Source organism: Palaemon carinicauda, chromosome 17 (assembly GCF_036898095.1).
Source record: "Palaemon carinicauda isolate YSFRI2023 chromosome 17, ASM3689809v2, whole genome shotgun sequence".
Lineage (NCBI taxonomy): Eukaryota > Metazoa > Arthropoda > Malacostraca > Decapoda > Palaemonidae > Palaemon > Palaemon carinicauda.
This window is the reverse complement of record NC_090741.1, coordinates 35,257,279-35,274,611: the sequence shown is the minus strand read 5'-3', so window position 1 is coordinate 35,274,611 and position 17,333 is coordinate 35,257,279. Positions and strand designations below refer to the sequence as shown.

Here is a 17,333-nt window from a genome sequence, read left to right as displayed (position 1 = left end):
TAAGGCTTCTGATTGTCCTCGTAATGGTTTTGACCTTCTTAAATAGTACTTAAGAGCTCTAACAGGGCAAAGTACTCTCTCTAGTTCGTTCCCCACCATGTTGGACAGGCTTGGGATCTCGAACGACTTAGGGCAAGGACGGGAAGGAAGCTCGTTTTAGCCAAAAAAAAAAAAACCGAGCCGCAAGGAACATGTAGCCGTTTCAGATGTGAAACCTATGTTCCTGCTGAAGGCGTGGATCTCACTTACTCTTTTACCTGTTGCTAAGCACACGAGGAAAAGAGTTTCTAATGTGAGGTCCTTAAAAGAGGCTGATTGGAACGGTTCAAATCCTGATGACATTAGGAACCTTAGGACCACGTCTAGATTCCAGACTGGAGTGGACAACCGACGTTCCTTTGAGGTCTCAAAAGACCTAAGGAGGTCCTGTAGATCTTTGTTGGAGGAAAGATCCAAGCCTCTGTGGCGGAAAACCGCTGCCAACATACTTCTGTAACCCTTGATCGTAGGAGCTGATAGGGATTTTACGTTCCTTAGATGTAACAGGAAGTCAGCAATCTGGGTTACAGTGGTACTGGTTGAGGAAAACTGCATTGGCCTTGCACCAGCTTCGGAAGACTTCCCATTAAGACTGATAGACTCTGAGAGTGGATGTCGTCCTTGCTCTGGCAATCGTTCTGGCTGCCTCCTTCGAAAAGCCTCTAGTTCTTGAGAGACTTTCGATAGTCTGAAGGCAGTCAGACGAAGAGCGTGGAGGTTTGGGTGTACCTTCTTTACGTGAGGTTGACGCAGAAGGTCCACTCTAGGAGGAAGAGTCCTGGGAACGTCGACCAGCCATTGCAGTACCTCGGTGAACCCTTCTCTCGCGGGTCAGAGGGGAGCAACCAACGTCAACCGTGTCCCTTTGTGAGAGGCGAACTTCTGAAGTACCCTGTTGACAATCTTGAACGGCGGGAATGCATACAGGTTGAGATGGGACCAATCCAGCAGAAAGGCATCCACGCGAACTGCTGCTGGGTCTGGAATCGGAGAACAATACAAGAGGAGCTTCTTGGTCATCGAGGTAGCGAATAGAACTATGGTTGGCAGACCCCACAGGGCCCAAAGTCTGCTGCAAACATTCTTGTGAAGGGTCCACTCTGTGGGGAAGACCTGACCCTTACGGCTGAGGCGATCTGCCATGACATTCATATCGCCCTGAATGAGCCTCGTTACCAGCGTGAGCTTTCGATCTTTGACCAAATGAGGAGGTCCCTTGCGATCTTGAACAACTTCCTCGAATGAGTCCCTCTCTGCTTGGAGATGTAAGCCAAGGCTGTGGTGTAGTCGGAGTTCACCTCCACCACCTTGTTAAGCTGGAGGGACTTGAAGTTTATCAAGGCCAGATGAACTGCCAACAACTCCTTGCAAAAGATGTGAAGTGTCCTTTGCTCCTGATTCCATGTTCCCGAGCATTCCTGTCCGTCCAGTGTCGCACCCCAGCCCGTGTCCGATGCGTCCGAGAAGAGACGGTGGTCGGGGTTCTGAACAGCCAAAGGTAGACCTTCCTTGAGAAGAATGCTGTTCTTCCACCACGTTAGAGTAGACCTCATCTCTTCGGAAACAGGAACTGAGCCCGTCTCTAGCGTCATGTCCTTTATCCAGTGAGCAGCTAGATGATACTGAAGGGGGGGGAGGTGGAGTCTCCCTAACTCGATGAACAGGGCCAGCGATGAAAGTGTCCCTGTTAGACTCATCCCCTGCCTGACTAAGCATCGGTTCCTTCTCAGCATGCTCTGGATGCATTCTAGGGCTTGGAAGATCCTTGGGGCCGACGGACAAGTCCGAAAAGCTCGACTCTGAAGATCCATACCCAAGGAAACAATGGTCTGGGATGGAACGAGCTGAGACTCCTCAAAATTGACCAGGAGGCCCAGTTCCTTGGTCAGATCCATAGTCCATTTGAAAATCTCCAGACAGCGACGACTTGTGGGAGCTCTTAAAAGCCAGTCGTCTGACGGAGCCGGACACAAGATCATGATACTGCTGCACAGTCTGTAAACTGACAATCATGGGCAAGCGAGGAAGTACAGTGACAACCCGAATCTGTCTAGACTATCTGGGTCGTACAGACAACTCCTTAACGGGTTGCTGAGGTTGCCGCACTGAGTCACAACAAGTCCCTTCTGTTGGTTGTTGAACGTCTTCCCCGTGACACATTGACTTCGTAAACAAAAATCCTCTAACAAGGACTAAGCTTGGACTGCATGTCATGCAACACAGCTCAAGGTCTATGGGAGCAGGTGTGGTAACAGACGGGATTAGCGGCTGAAGTGGAACCATTACCTTCCCTGTAAGCATGTTATGCTTAAATAAAAGTCCATAAGAGGTTATGCAGCTAAAGGCTCCCTCCAAATGACAGAGTCCTCAAGGGAATATCAGAAGGAGGGAGAAAAGAACTTTCTCATCTACAGGGACCTTATCCTAGAAAAGCTAAGTTCTCTGAGTGAGGGTTCACTGGTGCAAAAGCAGCAGACTAGAAGGCAACGTTATGAAACTGCTTGACAGTCTAGTGAGTTGGCAACAACCCAAGATATGTTGAGAAGCATGCGGTAAGGTATGCAGAGCATGATGAATGCAGAGTATGCTGTATGCAGAGCATGCTGTATGTAGAGCATGTGTTGTATGCAGAGCATGCTGAATGCAGAGCATGCTGAATGCTGAGCATGTAGTAAGCAGAGCCTGCTGTAAGCAGAGCCTGCTGTAAGGAAAGCAGAGCGTGTGCATGGCGTTTAACATTCCTCAGAAATTCCATGACCAGTGCTAGAGTGCTTTATGCATGCTTGCATGGGGTTTAAAAAATCAACATAATGTTTACCTTACATTCATAACTCATGATTCATATTTTTGCCATGGTTTGAAAATGGAGGTAAGGTATGCTGAACAGCAGAGTCAGAACGAGCTGGAACAACAACAGTGGAAGGTGCAGAAAGTTCCTGTTCCTGTGGTATGAGTGGAGCGTGAAGAGACCGAGGTTGCGCAGAACAAGGTAAAGTTCCCGCAAGCAGAGGTGTCTGAGGCGCAGGATCAGGGTGCACGGGTTGAGCTCGGTGCAGCAGCTGAGGAGACTGACTCACAGGTGGAAGAGGTTGTACCTCCACCGAGAGTTGCACCACCGGTGGAGCAGCCAGGGGAGGAGGAGGAAGAGTGGGGTAATCCTCCTGATCCCAAACCGAAGGTTACCTTAAAGAAGGCTGAGGCTGAACAACACTGGGAACAGCGAACACAGAAAGAGGTTCAACATCGTACGCCTGGCAGATGGTGCTGCGACTGGGTGCAGCGAGTGCAGGCGGGTTGAGCACAGGCTGAACGGGTGCAGGGGAGGTGCAACACTCTCAGCCCGACACTCACACAACAGGTCCGAAAGCTGTGCTTGCATGGACTGTAGTAGAGTCCACAACATCGTACGCCTGGCAGATGGTGCTGCGACTGGGTGCAGCGAGTGCAGGCGGGTTGAGCACAGGCTGAAAGGGTGCAGGTGGAGGTGCAACACTCTCAGCCCGACACTCACGCAACAGGTCCGAAAGCTGTGCTTGCATGGACTGTAGTAGAGTCCACAACATCGTACGCCTGGCAGATGGTGTTGCGACTGGGTGCAGCGAGTGCAGGCGGGTGCAGCACAGGCTGAACGGGTGCAGCCGGTTGGTGCACCACCGGTGCAGGCGGGTGCAGCACAGGCTGAACGGGTGCAGGCGGTTGGTGCACCACCGGTGCAGGAGGAGGAGGAGGTGCAACACTCTCAGCACGACACTCACGCATCAGGTCCGAAAGCTGTGCTTGCATGGACTGTAGTAGAGTCCACAACATCGTACGCCTGGCAGGTGGTACTGCGATCAGGCGGAGCGAGCATAGGGGGGGGGGGGGGGGAGTGTAGGCGCACTCTCAGCCCGACAAACTGATGACTGAGGAGAGTCAGAGCTAACCCAATGACTGCATCCGGGTTGTTGAACTTTACTTCGTACGTCTGGCATAGGTCTGGACTTTACGTTTAAGAGGTCTTGAGACCTGAGACCAGCGTAACTCTGCCTTTATTTTCTCCTCTAAATCTCTTCTGCAGACGAGCAAAATAAGGGCTCAATCGTCTGCGGGTGGGAGTGACGGTCTCGGTAAGACACGCCCACAACCACCGAGGATACTTCTGTGCGCCGATCAAGGCCTGCCGAACCCTTTTGCCCTTCGACATTGCTTCTCCCCTGGGCTTGGGAGCTTGCAAGAGGTCCCGGACTGGGAGGACGACTGGCGCGCACAAAAGTACCCTCACGCATAACACTGACATACTTTGCACTAATCACTTATCACTTTGATTTCTGTTTGCACTTATTTCACTGAACTCGAAACTTTAAGTGGTTTGTACCTGAAACACGCAATTCTATCCTTCTCAAAAGTTAGTAATTGCGAAAACAGAATTACAATGTAACAGAAAAATCTAATGAAAGAAAATTCAGTGGCTGGAAAGAGACTAAACACTAGATCACTCTAGAAACGTTTAGTTTCTTCCCCTAAAGAGACTAGGGATAAGAGCAAAACGATAACGACGTTACTCGTACGCCTGGCAGGCTTGAGGGAAACGTTTATCCTCTTTCTCCCTCCGTCTCTATCTCTCTCTCTCTCTCTCTCTTGACTTAGAACCTGAGAGAAGAGCCCAATCATATATATCGTTAAAACATATTATTGTTAAAGGAAAAAACTGAAATATTTCCCAAAAAGAAAAGTTCCTTATTAGGATCAAAACCATTAAGTTAAGAAAGAATGAACAAAACGCTAGACACGGTTACTCTTACTGCAATGTGAAACCGTGAACATTCTTTCTCTATCGTAACGATAGAGTGCAAGTTGAAACGTTCTGAACGTCAACAACTGCCGAGACAAACAAAACGTTAGTTCAACTTTGAAAAAGTACGAGACTATCAAAGAAATTCTTTCAAAGACCTTAAAATAGCATAATATGTTAACACGTAAAACCGAAATGACGGGCTCACGATAATTAACTTCGGTACCAAGAAAAGACCGCCTACTATTAGGAAGGTCGAATATAAACAAATATAAAAATTAATTTTAATAAGTTTATAATAAAAGGAAGTTAATCGAAGAGGCCTATAAGAGGCGGAGAGATATAAAATAAATCTATAACTTTTGTTAAGCAAAATTAAGAAAGAGAGTCTATACTCTCTTAGACACCAACACTTCCGTCTAAGGGAAGGGTCGGCCATTGAAAGGTGAACGAGAGTTCATACTCTCTTCGTCACCAAAATTAATCAAATTAATTCCAAAAGCTAACTAAGCTAATATAGAAGTTTCCAGTAAAGCGACAGCCGAAATCAAAGAGAAATACTTCACCAAAGTCGTGAAAATACTCCAAGAACATAAGCGTATTATAGAAGTTTCCAGTCCCAGAACGTCTTGCCGGAAGCACGACAGAGGAATAATTGAGGAGGTGTCAACAAGAAGTACTTGAGTACCTGGCCACAGGTGGCGCTGGTAAGAACACCCCCTTCTAGTATTGTGATAGCTGGCGTATCCCTCCATAGAATTCTGTCGGGCAACAGAGTTGACAGCTACATGATTATCGGGTAAGTTTAATATTGAAAATGATAATGTAATACTAGCCCATTGGGCTAACACGCGTAGCAAAACATGTTCCCTTACCAAAAAATAGGAACAATGAGATAATCTATAATTGCGAGCTAAGCATGCTCACAGCAGAGCAAAAAACTATAACTCGTTATCTCTGTTGCATTTGTAATACAATGAACAACGCTACAAACAAATCAAGGTTCAACTATAGAATGGGGCAATATTAGTTAGGACATTGATGCTTCCATAATTGAATAGATCTTTGCAAATACACTATTTTGAATACCATATACTATACAGTACTACTGGCGGAAACCTCTATTAACGAAGTTACAGATTTTGATAAAAAAAATACGTTTTGCTCCTTTTGTCATCATGCCACATCATCGGAAGCGTTCTTCCAACTGGTAGTTCAGAAAAACCCATACCTTTTGTCATCATGCCACATCATCGGAAGCGTTCTTCCAACTGGTAGTTCAGAAACCACATATAGGAGGTGCTTCTGCCATAAATTACTTGTTTAGGCAGAATAAAGGGCCCAACATTTTATATGTTAAACCTCTTTGTTATTTATTTTTAATACAGGAATACTGTATGCAATTTAATCATAGCTCTTATTATATTGATCATGTTAATAAGATGTTAGGGTAGAAATGTGTTTGATATATTTAGTCTGATCATTGGAAATGGAAGTCGTCCATTTTCGAACAGATACTGGAGAGCGAAGCTACAACTAACCCCTTTGTTTAGAGTGTATTCTCCCCCTTTAAGTTTGTATAATTGATAATTAACAGCAAAATACTTGCCCATGGGGTAAAGCACAAAGCGCAACATGTTCCGCTTGCCAGAACATAGGAGCAGTGAGAGAGTGTTTAATCGCAAGCAAAGCGAGCATACAGCAGAGTAAAAACCAATAAATCATTAGCTCAATTAAGTAACGAGGTATTTGAAATACGATAATTGAACACTTATGAACGACTCCATAGTAAATGGGATGAAAATCCCCATTTTCTATGTGGACGCAAGGCCAGGCAAACAAAAGCTCCAGTGTTTGGACAGTATACTGTTACTTTAAGTGATAGCAAAACTGAAATTCACTAAGAGAAATGGACGAGTGCTGGCTTGTTTGGTATTTTTCTCTATATGTTTAATTGGGGCTGGGGCATAATAACTTACGTATCGGTCTATCAAAATGTGAAGTCTATCTCTCACTCTAAGTCCATTGCTTACATCTGAGAGACTGATGTAAAGTTACTGCGCATGTGTTGATTGCATTCTCTTTGGCCAGCTTTTCTTTTTTTAGTATGGCATAACTATTACCTTTATTAACCAATTAGGAGCTTCCAAATATTTAGGTCCAAGTTCCAGGATGTTGTTTTACAACAGCCATTTTTTTCCCACCCTTCCCTTTAGTTTGAGTTAAACCACCATCACATAAAGACGTCTCCAAGAGGGAAATTAAAGGAAGTACAATCTATTTCAAAATTTAGTGTAATTTCATTTATGTCAGCAATTGATTATGATGGAAATGCTCTCCGTTCAGTGAAAAGCTATTGTTATTCATGTGAAATTAAAAAATAACCGCAAAATAATGCCTCAAAGGTCCGATTCTGACTTAATTTTTGGGAAGACCAGCACATTTCTACAGCAAAGCTTCTGTAATGATTGCCTAAAAAAAAAAAAAAAAAAAAAAAAAATTCCATCCGGTTATCATGTGCTTATTTTGTATTAATGACCATTATTATTGCAGCAAATCACTCATTTATGACATTTCCACCCAAAAAAACCAGGGTTTCCCACTGGAATCACCCATCATTATCTTACTATGACGGGGTACAAAAACTCATGAACAGGTGGTTTGCCACAATAAGCATGGTCAGAAATGCATAAAACACAAGATAGCGGGTAGGAAAATATATGGTTCATATTTGGCTAGAAATTAAAGTATCATATATTTACCACGGTAACTTTTCTTATGATTACTTTTATGACGATAACAGACAAAGTTTTAAAAAGTCAATGGGTAGTTTGTAGCGCTACAGCCAAGCGTCCTAATTTGCTTATTATCGCTGCGACTGTTATCTTGTATAGAATAAAAAAGTTTGGAAATGGTCTACGGATCTTAAATATGTTGTGTAAGGGGGGGTCCTGGGGGGCGCAGCCCCCCTGGGTAAGGACACGGCTTTTAGCATAGGTTAGGTGGGTAAGTTAGCTTCTCCCGTCGTACTCGTAGGTAAGGAAACTGTTGTGTATGGGGAGGGGGGTACGGGGGGGCGCAGGCCCCCTGGGTAAGGATACGGCTTTTAGCATAGGTTAGGTGGGTATTTTAAGTTAGCTTCTGCCGTCAAAATCGTTTTTAGAACGACGGCCACAGTTCAGAATATTCCCGTTTTCTACGGGATCTGGCCGTCACCCTACAGAGGCTCCAAGTCAATTTAATAAAAACACAATTTGAAATACAAATGCCATTAGACATGTACTCTATATTTTAGGGTGTTTTGAACATAATTGATGGTGGTACCTATTGCAAAGCCATGGTTTTACAGTTATGGTAGTTGACCCACCATAACTCAATAACAAAGGATTTCCGGCAGGGCTCATTATCATAACCGCTCAAAACACCACAAAATACATTGAAAACCAGTCTTATTTTCTACAGATCGTTTATTGCACCATTCTATAATTTTAGTAATCCCACTATCGTTAACTGAACTATACAGGGTCCACAACAGAATTGGTGGAAGGCCCAGTTGGAAAAAAAACAATTGCGAAGTAGAGAGTAACCTCTGATATAAAAATAACACAAACAAACAAAAATCAAACAAATAACACAAACAAATAAAAATCAAACAAATAATAAGATAAATCCCTCATAGAGTCGGAACAAAATTTACCAGTACTTACCAAACCAGGATACCGATGAAGATTATAAATCTTAATAGCCACATTTGCTGACCAACGTCACTGAGGTAAAAATTTCAACTTGCTAACACATTTAGTTTCTTCAGCTTAGCAAATGATTTCATGTTACATCATGTATATATAAAAGAACACCGTTGCAAAAACTTGCTTTCCCGCACGAAAACAAACGCCGCCCAAGTTCCTCGTTGTTCTCTCCACAACAACACAGAGTGATTGTGGGCACAATACTAGATGAAGCTTAGAGGAAAATTTAATATCTTAAGTTACCTCCTACACAGACAGCACACCTTGCATGTTTTGACTTCTAACTTCAATGGTCTGTCTAAATTCCCTATTTCTTTGTTATTATTTATAAATTTTCTTAACTTATTACAGTTAAACGTATGCTCAGTAGTATCCTCTGCCTCCCTACACAACACAAAGTCTATCCTTATCATACCTTTTTCTCTAATTTTCTTTTAATTCTATCATATTCAACCTTGTTTTCATAACTATTACTGCCTCGTTGGTGTTAAGTTTTCCTATGTAGTCTCGTCTGCTATTACTATTCACAAACCTCAGTTCGGTCATCTCTGCTTTCTTTTCTTCTATTCCTCTTATAATTCTATTTGCCACTTTTCTTTTTATTTCATTTTTTAGTTCTTGTTTTTTTTTAACTTTCTTACTTCTTCAATTTTGATATCGTATTTATTGCATATTTTTATGATACTCTTTCCCCAACATTTCTCATATGATTCTCTTATTTGATCTTCCACTACCTCCTTAACTAGTCGTTTTTCATCTGAGGTTATGAAAAAGCATTACCCTTTTACACTCTATTTTATTTTCAACTGGCCATATTCCTGTTTCTGCTATCAGCCCCCAGTAAGGTGTGGTAGCAACTTGTTCAAACATTCCTTTCATAATTTTGTACTGTATACTCTCTAGTTTTTTTTTTTCATTTATTTTTCTTTTATTTAAGGAAAACAGCGGATAGTAACAATCAGATCGCACCGCTTTGCACCTACTGCGGTTCTTCTAGTAGTGTGCCCTCGATCACAGTGCTGTTGAGAGAGCAACGAGGAACCTGTAAGTTTTTCTGTGATTTTAACCCTTAAACGGCACCTCAGGATCAGGTTTCTTAAATGTTTGGGTTCTTCTATACTTTTGTTTCAATTTCCTCTAAAATTTAGCATGTTGATTTTCTTTCACTCTTTATATTGTCTCTATCACTCGTGAAATGTGCTTGTCTTTCGATTAATAAAGAGTGTTTACAAAAGGATTTAATGAAGCGGTAAGCGATCCCGAGATGCCTTTTATCCCGTATTTTCAATATAAAAAATATACACTAATAGTCTTTTGGGTTCATTACATATACTCAAACCAAACACTATTTCTTGAGAGCAGTTGATTCCAGTGCAAAATATTACAAATTAAAAATAAGACAATAACTATTCAACCTCTCCAATTTAGGTGTGCACTATTTCAAGTTTCAAAACCTGGTCACCCTAGTCAAAACATTCAATTATTCTATTCTATAATACTTGAATTGTAACAAATTATGAATTACAGTTATATGGTTCTTTCACTATCTAAATTTGATATAATAATAGGCTAGTATGTCATTTGAATATTGAATATTAGTCACGTGTTACCCAGTACATCACTCACTCAAACCAACGTGCAGAATTAATCAGTCATTTAAACAAATGGCATAGTTCATCCTACTCCCTATGACATCCCATAAACGTATTACTCTTAACTAAAATATAGTAATCACAGTTTATAATCCACTCATAGAATATTTTATATAACATTTTATGAGGCACTGTCTCTATATATTTGAAAAATACACACACACACACACACACACACACACATATATATATATATATATATATATATATATATATATATATATATATATATATATATATATATATATATATATATATATATACATATATATATATATATATATATATATATATATATATATATATATATATACATACATACATACATAAAACTAATTCCCTTAAAAACGAGCTGAAGCGTTAGAATGTAATTTCATCGAAATTCGGTCAATTATTCCTTCCAATGATTTACATTATACTTGAAATATAACAAAATACAAATTACTGTCATGCACTGTAGCTGCTTCACTATATAAGTTCAGTCCAGTTCAGTTCAGTTGTTGGGCGGAGGGATTCGCCTTTCCTTGGGCACCTCCTTCGTTTTTTTCTTTATTCTAATTCTTTTATTTTCTTCTCCCTTTTTTTCCACATTTGATAAATATATTCTTTTCTTTTCTCTATTCCTTCTTTCTTAAACAGCATGTTTCCTATTATCTTCTTTTCTCCTTCGTACGCCTAATTGTAATTCCACTATTTTCCTTCTCTCGTCGCTGAGGTCTGGACAGTCAAGAATGAAATGGGTGAGGTCTGGAGTGAGTGCCCCACATAGCTTGCATTATACCCTCCCTCCTATTTCCTGTCTTTTCCTATCATTTGATTTCAAACAGTTGGCCCTAGCTCTATACATAATAACTGAATCAGGTTTTTTATCATAAAACATGTCTTCTCCTACTTAACCTTTTTCTTGTTTGTATATTCCCAAACTATTTTTCTCTTTTATGTCATCCCTCCACTTTTTACCATCTACTTCTCTAATCTAGGCCTTGAGCTCTTCCCTTCCCATTCTTCTAAAGGTTCTATCGTTCATTTCCATATATTTCATCCATTTCCTAGTCTCTTTCATCCACCTGTTATTTTCATTTTCTTTCATTTCTTCCAGAATTGTCTTCAGCAAATCGTTTCTCCCCTCATCTATCCCTTTCACAAACCTTAGCTTTCCTCCTGCCATCCTAGTCTTCATTTCGGACATTCCTATTTCTCCCCGTAGTGTTGCAACTTGCACTGCTGCTGATAGAATAATAGTATTTATTTGAATATTAGACAAGCTTTAAAGTTCATCCTACTCATTATGACGTCACGAAGACGTATTTTTTCTTAATAAAAAATGGCTATTTGGTAATCAGAATGTGTATCGTTTTGATAAATATCTTACTAAATATTTTATAATGGACTTTGCATTTTTTGAAGACAATATATATAGTCCCCTTAAAACAAAACAAAAAAATTCAGGGTTACCCCCTTCCCTCCCATAGCAACTATAGTCTATTTTTTATAGCGGTGCATATTTGCACTGACTTACAGGGGGTGCCCTTTTAGCTCGGAAAGGTTCCTGATACCTGATTGGTCGGAAGTATTTTTGTCCGAACACCTTCATTGTTCTCAAATAATTACCAAGTAATGTGAATCAAAACTCATTTACTAACCTATATTTCTCCATCACATATATGTTTTGTCAATAAACAATGTGAAAGAATAAATATATTATAAAGTATCGTCATGGTAAGTCTACATTTAATAACCCAATCCGCCGAAGTCAACGACAGCAGCTTATGTTTGGATGCACGCTTTGTAATTTTGTAATTTTTCACATATTTTAACACAAATTGGGATAAATTATACTCAGCATAAGTTAAACATGTTACTATAAACTTTTTTTTTAATACCAGAATTTACCAAAATCATGGGAATTAATAAAACCCTATATTTGTGAAAACTTATGAGGAGGTAAAAGAACAGCCTGCAGCGGGCCTGGCGGGAAAACAATCTCTTCTGACTGTCATAGACGCAGTTTTTTTTTTTTTCCGTAATATAGTTCGGCCTATTTCTTTTAATTTAAATAGTCTTGCATTGTCTCCCTTCGTAATATTTTACTTGGTATTTTCCCACATTCCTGTTTCTCACCTAATATCTATCTATTTTCCCGGATATCCCTTCTTTCATATAGGCCTATGTGATATCCGCACTACGATTCCTTATGTTTTGTACCTTACGCCAGTAAGTATGTAGATAATAATAACAGCATAAATTCCTTATTTCTTAGCCTCTGTGGAGAGTGTTGGCCTGAAGGGAAGCGCGTGCTAGTCTCATTAAAATAGTGTAGAGGCGGGAATAAAAAAAAAAAAAATACTATGCTCAATTTCATTTGATATTATGTGAGCTACTGAACAGGTTTACAAAATAGGCTATACTTGCTACACAGCATAAAATTTATGCTGTTATTATTATCTACATACTTACTGGCGTAAGGTACAAAACATAAGGAATCGTAGTGCGGATATCACATAGGCCTATATGAAAGAAGGGATATCCAGGAAAATAGATAGATATTAGGTGAGAAACAGGAATGTGGGAAAATATTAAGCAAAATATTAAGAAGAGAGACAATGCAAGACTATTTTAACTGAAAGGAATAGGCCGAACTATATTACGAAAAAAAAACTGCGTCTATGACAATCAGAAGGGATTTTTTTCCCGTCAGGCTGCTGCAGGCTGTTCTTTCTACCTCCCCATAAGTTTTCACAAATATAGGGTTTTATTCATTCCATGTTTTTGGTAAATTCTGGTATTCAAAGAAAGTTTATAATAACATGTTTACCTTATGCTGAGTGTAATTTATCCCAATTTGTGTTAAAATATGTAAAAAATTACAAAATCATAAAGCGTGCATCCGAAAACAAGCTGCTGTCGTTGACTTCGGCGGATTGGGTTATTAGATTTAGACTTACAATGACGATACTTTATAATATATTTATTCCTTCATGTCGGGAATTTCGAACTGATCATTCAAAAGTCCCGCCATTTAACTCCACAAACGTTACGTTAAATTGAGGGAAGGCTGGAAGAACTCGCGGGCGTTGAGACGAATGACTATGGTCTAATACGAGACGGTATTAGGGCCTAAAAATTAACCACCTGGTAGGGAAGGAGCGGATGTTGAAGAAATTGAGTATTTGTAATTTATGATTCACGAATGTAATGTCATTTCATTGTACCACGATGAAAATATCCTATGTATATGTTTAGAGTCAAGGACTCCCTAAGCTGGTGGATTACGGCAAATTATGGCCTTCAGCCGAATCATTAACCCCCCACTTGTATTTAAAGTAGAACTTTAACAGTTTCTCAGTCTTTTGGCAAATAAAGAAGCTTAAACAACCTCTTATAGATGAATAAGGTAAGAATTCCCTCCCCTTTGCCAAGGACCCATTAGTCAGCGCGGGAAATCAGAGGTTTCGTCGGAGCTATGGAGCTCAGATCGTTCTCTTTTGCCTAATCTCCCCAGTCCAAGTAAGTGGTCTCAAATTGTTATGTCTCTACTCCTTTTGTAACCAGGTCGGTTTCCCTATAGTTATTGCAAGTGTTATGTGAGATTTGTATCTTTGTATATTTAGCTGATCCTTGTGATTGGGGATCAGTGTTATTAATTAAATTACGTTAGAAAGCCTTGGTATGTGGACTACCAAGGCATATTGCTGAAATTGTGTGCATTTTTTCTTATTTTCAGTCTGATGTGGACTTAGTTTTTTGCGAGCACGTGAGATTATTTCAAGTCAGATATTTCATTTAGTACGCTGTGTAAATGTTTTGTTATGTTATTCCCTTTTTAAATAACTATTTTTGCAATAAAATTGTTAAAGTGTAGCTGTATTTTGTTGATTCCTGGAAGGTTTTGGGAGTCTTACCTCTTGAAGGTCTTGCTATCCACCCTTAACATCGGGCTTAGAACTCAATATATATTTGTCGAAGTGAAATTCACGACACTTCATATTGTTTATTGACAAAACATATATGTGATGAAGTAATATAGGTTAGTAAATAAGTTTTGATTCACATTACTTGGTAATTATTTGAGAACAATGAAGGTGTTCGGACAAAAATACTTCCGACCAATCAGGTATCAGGAACCTTTCCGAGCTAGAAGGGCACCCCCTGTGAGTCAGTGCAAATATGCACCGCTATAAAAAATAGACTATAGTGCATTTGAAAGCAATGTCATGTAAATTCCGGCAGGATTTTCGGACAGCAACTCATAAGTGCATAGAACTCTCTTCTGGCGGGATTTTTTTTCATCATAATTTAGCTGTAACAAGTATAAGTTTTTCATTTGGAAAACACGAGTGTCTGACGTCACATACAACCACCAATCAGAGCTGAGAAAGAATCAACCATTGAGACGCCAGATATTTCCCGTTAAAATACATGAGGTCACTCCTGGTGAAAGGGTTCCTCTGATTTAGGGGCTGCTGTTGGCAAACTATTTATTCACTCGAGTCATTACGTCGTACTTACTGCTAAGTAAGGTTTTTTCATTCTAGATCATTATACATATATATATATATATATATATATATATATATATATATATATATATATATATATATATATATAATAACAATAATAATAATAATAATAATAATAATAATAATAATAATAATTGTAGTGTGAATTGGTAACTGTGACTGCTGGTGTTTGTATGCTTGCTTGGCAACATTGAGTCCCTAACACTGTACCTGCTTGGCCAACACCTTGCCACAACTTTAAGCTGAATAAAGCCAACGTTCCAGCAACTGTTTGGTATTCCACAATTTATTCAGCTTAATATTCAACATGGACAAGTTTCTGAGGCCCAGCCCGATTGATGTGGACCCAGAATCAGCCGATGCAGAGGACAAATGGATTATGTGGCATGATAACTTTGAGGCGTTCTGTGCGGCCATCAACCCGGACTTAAATCCAGATAAGTTGGCCTTGCTTCGTGCTCACGTATCTTGTAAACTGTTTAAGATAATCAAAAGTGCCACCACATATGCCACTGCCATAAGCCTGTTGAAGGCTAGATTTGTGAAACAGAAAAGTGAAGTGTTTGCCAGATACAAATTAGCCACCTGCAAGCAACAGAGTGGTGAGACTCTAGACGCTTTTTTGGATAACCTCAAAGGTCTGGCCTCGGAATGTAGCTTCACTGATTGTACAGCCGCTCAGGCTGAAGAACTGGCCATCAGAGATTCATACATCACGGGTATGGCATCTAATGCAATCCGACAGAGACTGTTAGAGAACTTATCCTTGGACTTATCCACAGCTGTGAAACAAGCCCGTGCACTGGAAATGGCTCAACTGCACTCAGCGTCTTATGCAAGTGAAACCAATACCACAGTGGCAGCATTGATAGATGATCAGGCAAAACCCGAAATGGATCCCAACAGTTTTCCGATCGAAATGAGTGACTCCCTGAATCCAAGTGAGTGTGCTGCCGCCGTCAGCGGTCAAAGGTGCTTCTTTTGTGGAGGATCCCTACATCCCAGAGCCCACTGCCCAGCCAAGAAAGCCTCGTGTTCCAACTGTCAGAAGGTAGGTCATTATGCTCGTGTCTGCAAGTCGCAAAGAAAACGATGGAACAATAATGGTAAATCAACTAACTCCAATCTTGTAGCTGGAGTAGTCCCAGACAATCTCCCACAGTCCATCCCTGCTTCCTTAACAGGGGCCGCTGTGACTGCAGCTTCCCCTGCACTACGAAGTGTTTACAAAACTGTCCTACCTGTAGAACTGAATGGAGGGGAGGCCCTGGACGGGCTGGTCGACACTGGAGCATTTAAAAGCTTTATAGATGCCAAAGTAGCTAGGGCTATGAACTCAGTGACTCGTTCTTCAGCCTGCAGCATAACCATGGCTAATGCCAAACAGACAATGAAACTTAACAAGTGTTGCAATTACGATTTAACTGTAAGTGGAAGAGTATACCCTGAGTTCTGTCTGCACTTGATGGACGATTGCGTGGCTCCAGTTGTTTTGGGACATGACTTCCTACAGTTACACAAGCAAGTCAGCGTAGACTTTGGTGGGACGCTACCACCTTTGGAGCTAAGCATCCAGTCACCTTGTGCTCTGATAGCGGCTCAAATTGAACCACCAGCCATCTTCGACAATCTGACAGTCGACTGTCACCCGATACAGGTGAAATCCAGAAGGTATTCCAAAGAGGACTCCGAGTTCATCAAGAAAGAAGTAAAAAGGCTGCTAGAGGAGGGCATCATCACACCGAGTCGCAGCTCGTGGAGAGCTCAAGTGGTAGTCGTCGATCAGTGTGATAAGAAAAGATTAGTCATAGATTACTCTCAAACCATAAACAGATTCACCAACCTAATTGCTTATCCTGTTCCAGGGATCACCGAGATGATTGAGAAAATTTCTACTTACCGCTACTTCAGCTCCATAGACTTGAAGGCAGCATATCATCAAATACCATTGAACATGGCTGATCGGAAATTCACGGCGTTCGAAGCGGATGGAAGGCTGTTCGAATTCACGCGTTTGCCTTTTGGAGTAACCAATGGGGCTACCTGCTTTCAGCAAGTTCTCGACGAAATTATTGGTAAGGAACAACTAGAGGGTACGTTCGCCTACATAGATGACATCACGGTCTGCGGTCACACACGTGAAGAACACGACAGAAATCTGAAACGCTTTCAAGAAACTGCATTGAAGTATGGACTTACCATAAATGACAAGAAAAGTGTTTATGCTCAAACATCAATCTCAATTTTGGGCCATGTAGTGAATGATCACCAAGTCCTACCTGACCCGGAGAGAATGCGTCCGTTGCTGGAGATGAACCCTCCGGACAGTACCCCTAGTCTCAAAAGAACGTTAGGACTTTTATCCCACTATGCGAAGTGGGTACCGAACTTCTCCCAGAAAATTCGACCTTTAGTCGGAGTGAAAACTTTCCCGATGGCCAAATCCGCAGAACAAGCACTCGAAGAACTGAAGAATGAAATATCTCGAGCTTCACTTGCTGCTATAGATGACGAAGCAGTCTTTGTAGTCGAAACAGACGCCTCTGCTGACGCCGTTGCAGCCTCATTGACACAAGAAGGAAAACCAGTGGCCTTCTTTTCT

At 40.8% G+C, this 17,333-nt stretch overlaps 1 protein-coding gene across 1 annotated transcript in view; it reads right to left on the bottom strand.

Moving 5' to 3' along the window:
• LOC137656666 (uncharacterized) overlaps positions 1–8,725 on the bottom strand; it is a 327,800-nt gene extending 319,075 nt beyond the window's left edge. The window contains exon 1 of the mRNA XM_068390839.1: positions 8,518–8,725. The gene's annotated coding sequence lies outside the window, so the exon portion shown is untranslated. The remainder of the gene's footprint in view (positions 1–8,517) is intronic.
• Between the last annotated feature and the right edge of the window lie 8,608 nt (positions 8,726–17,333).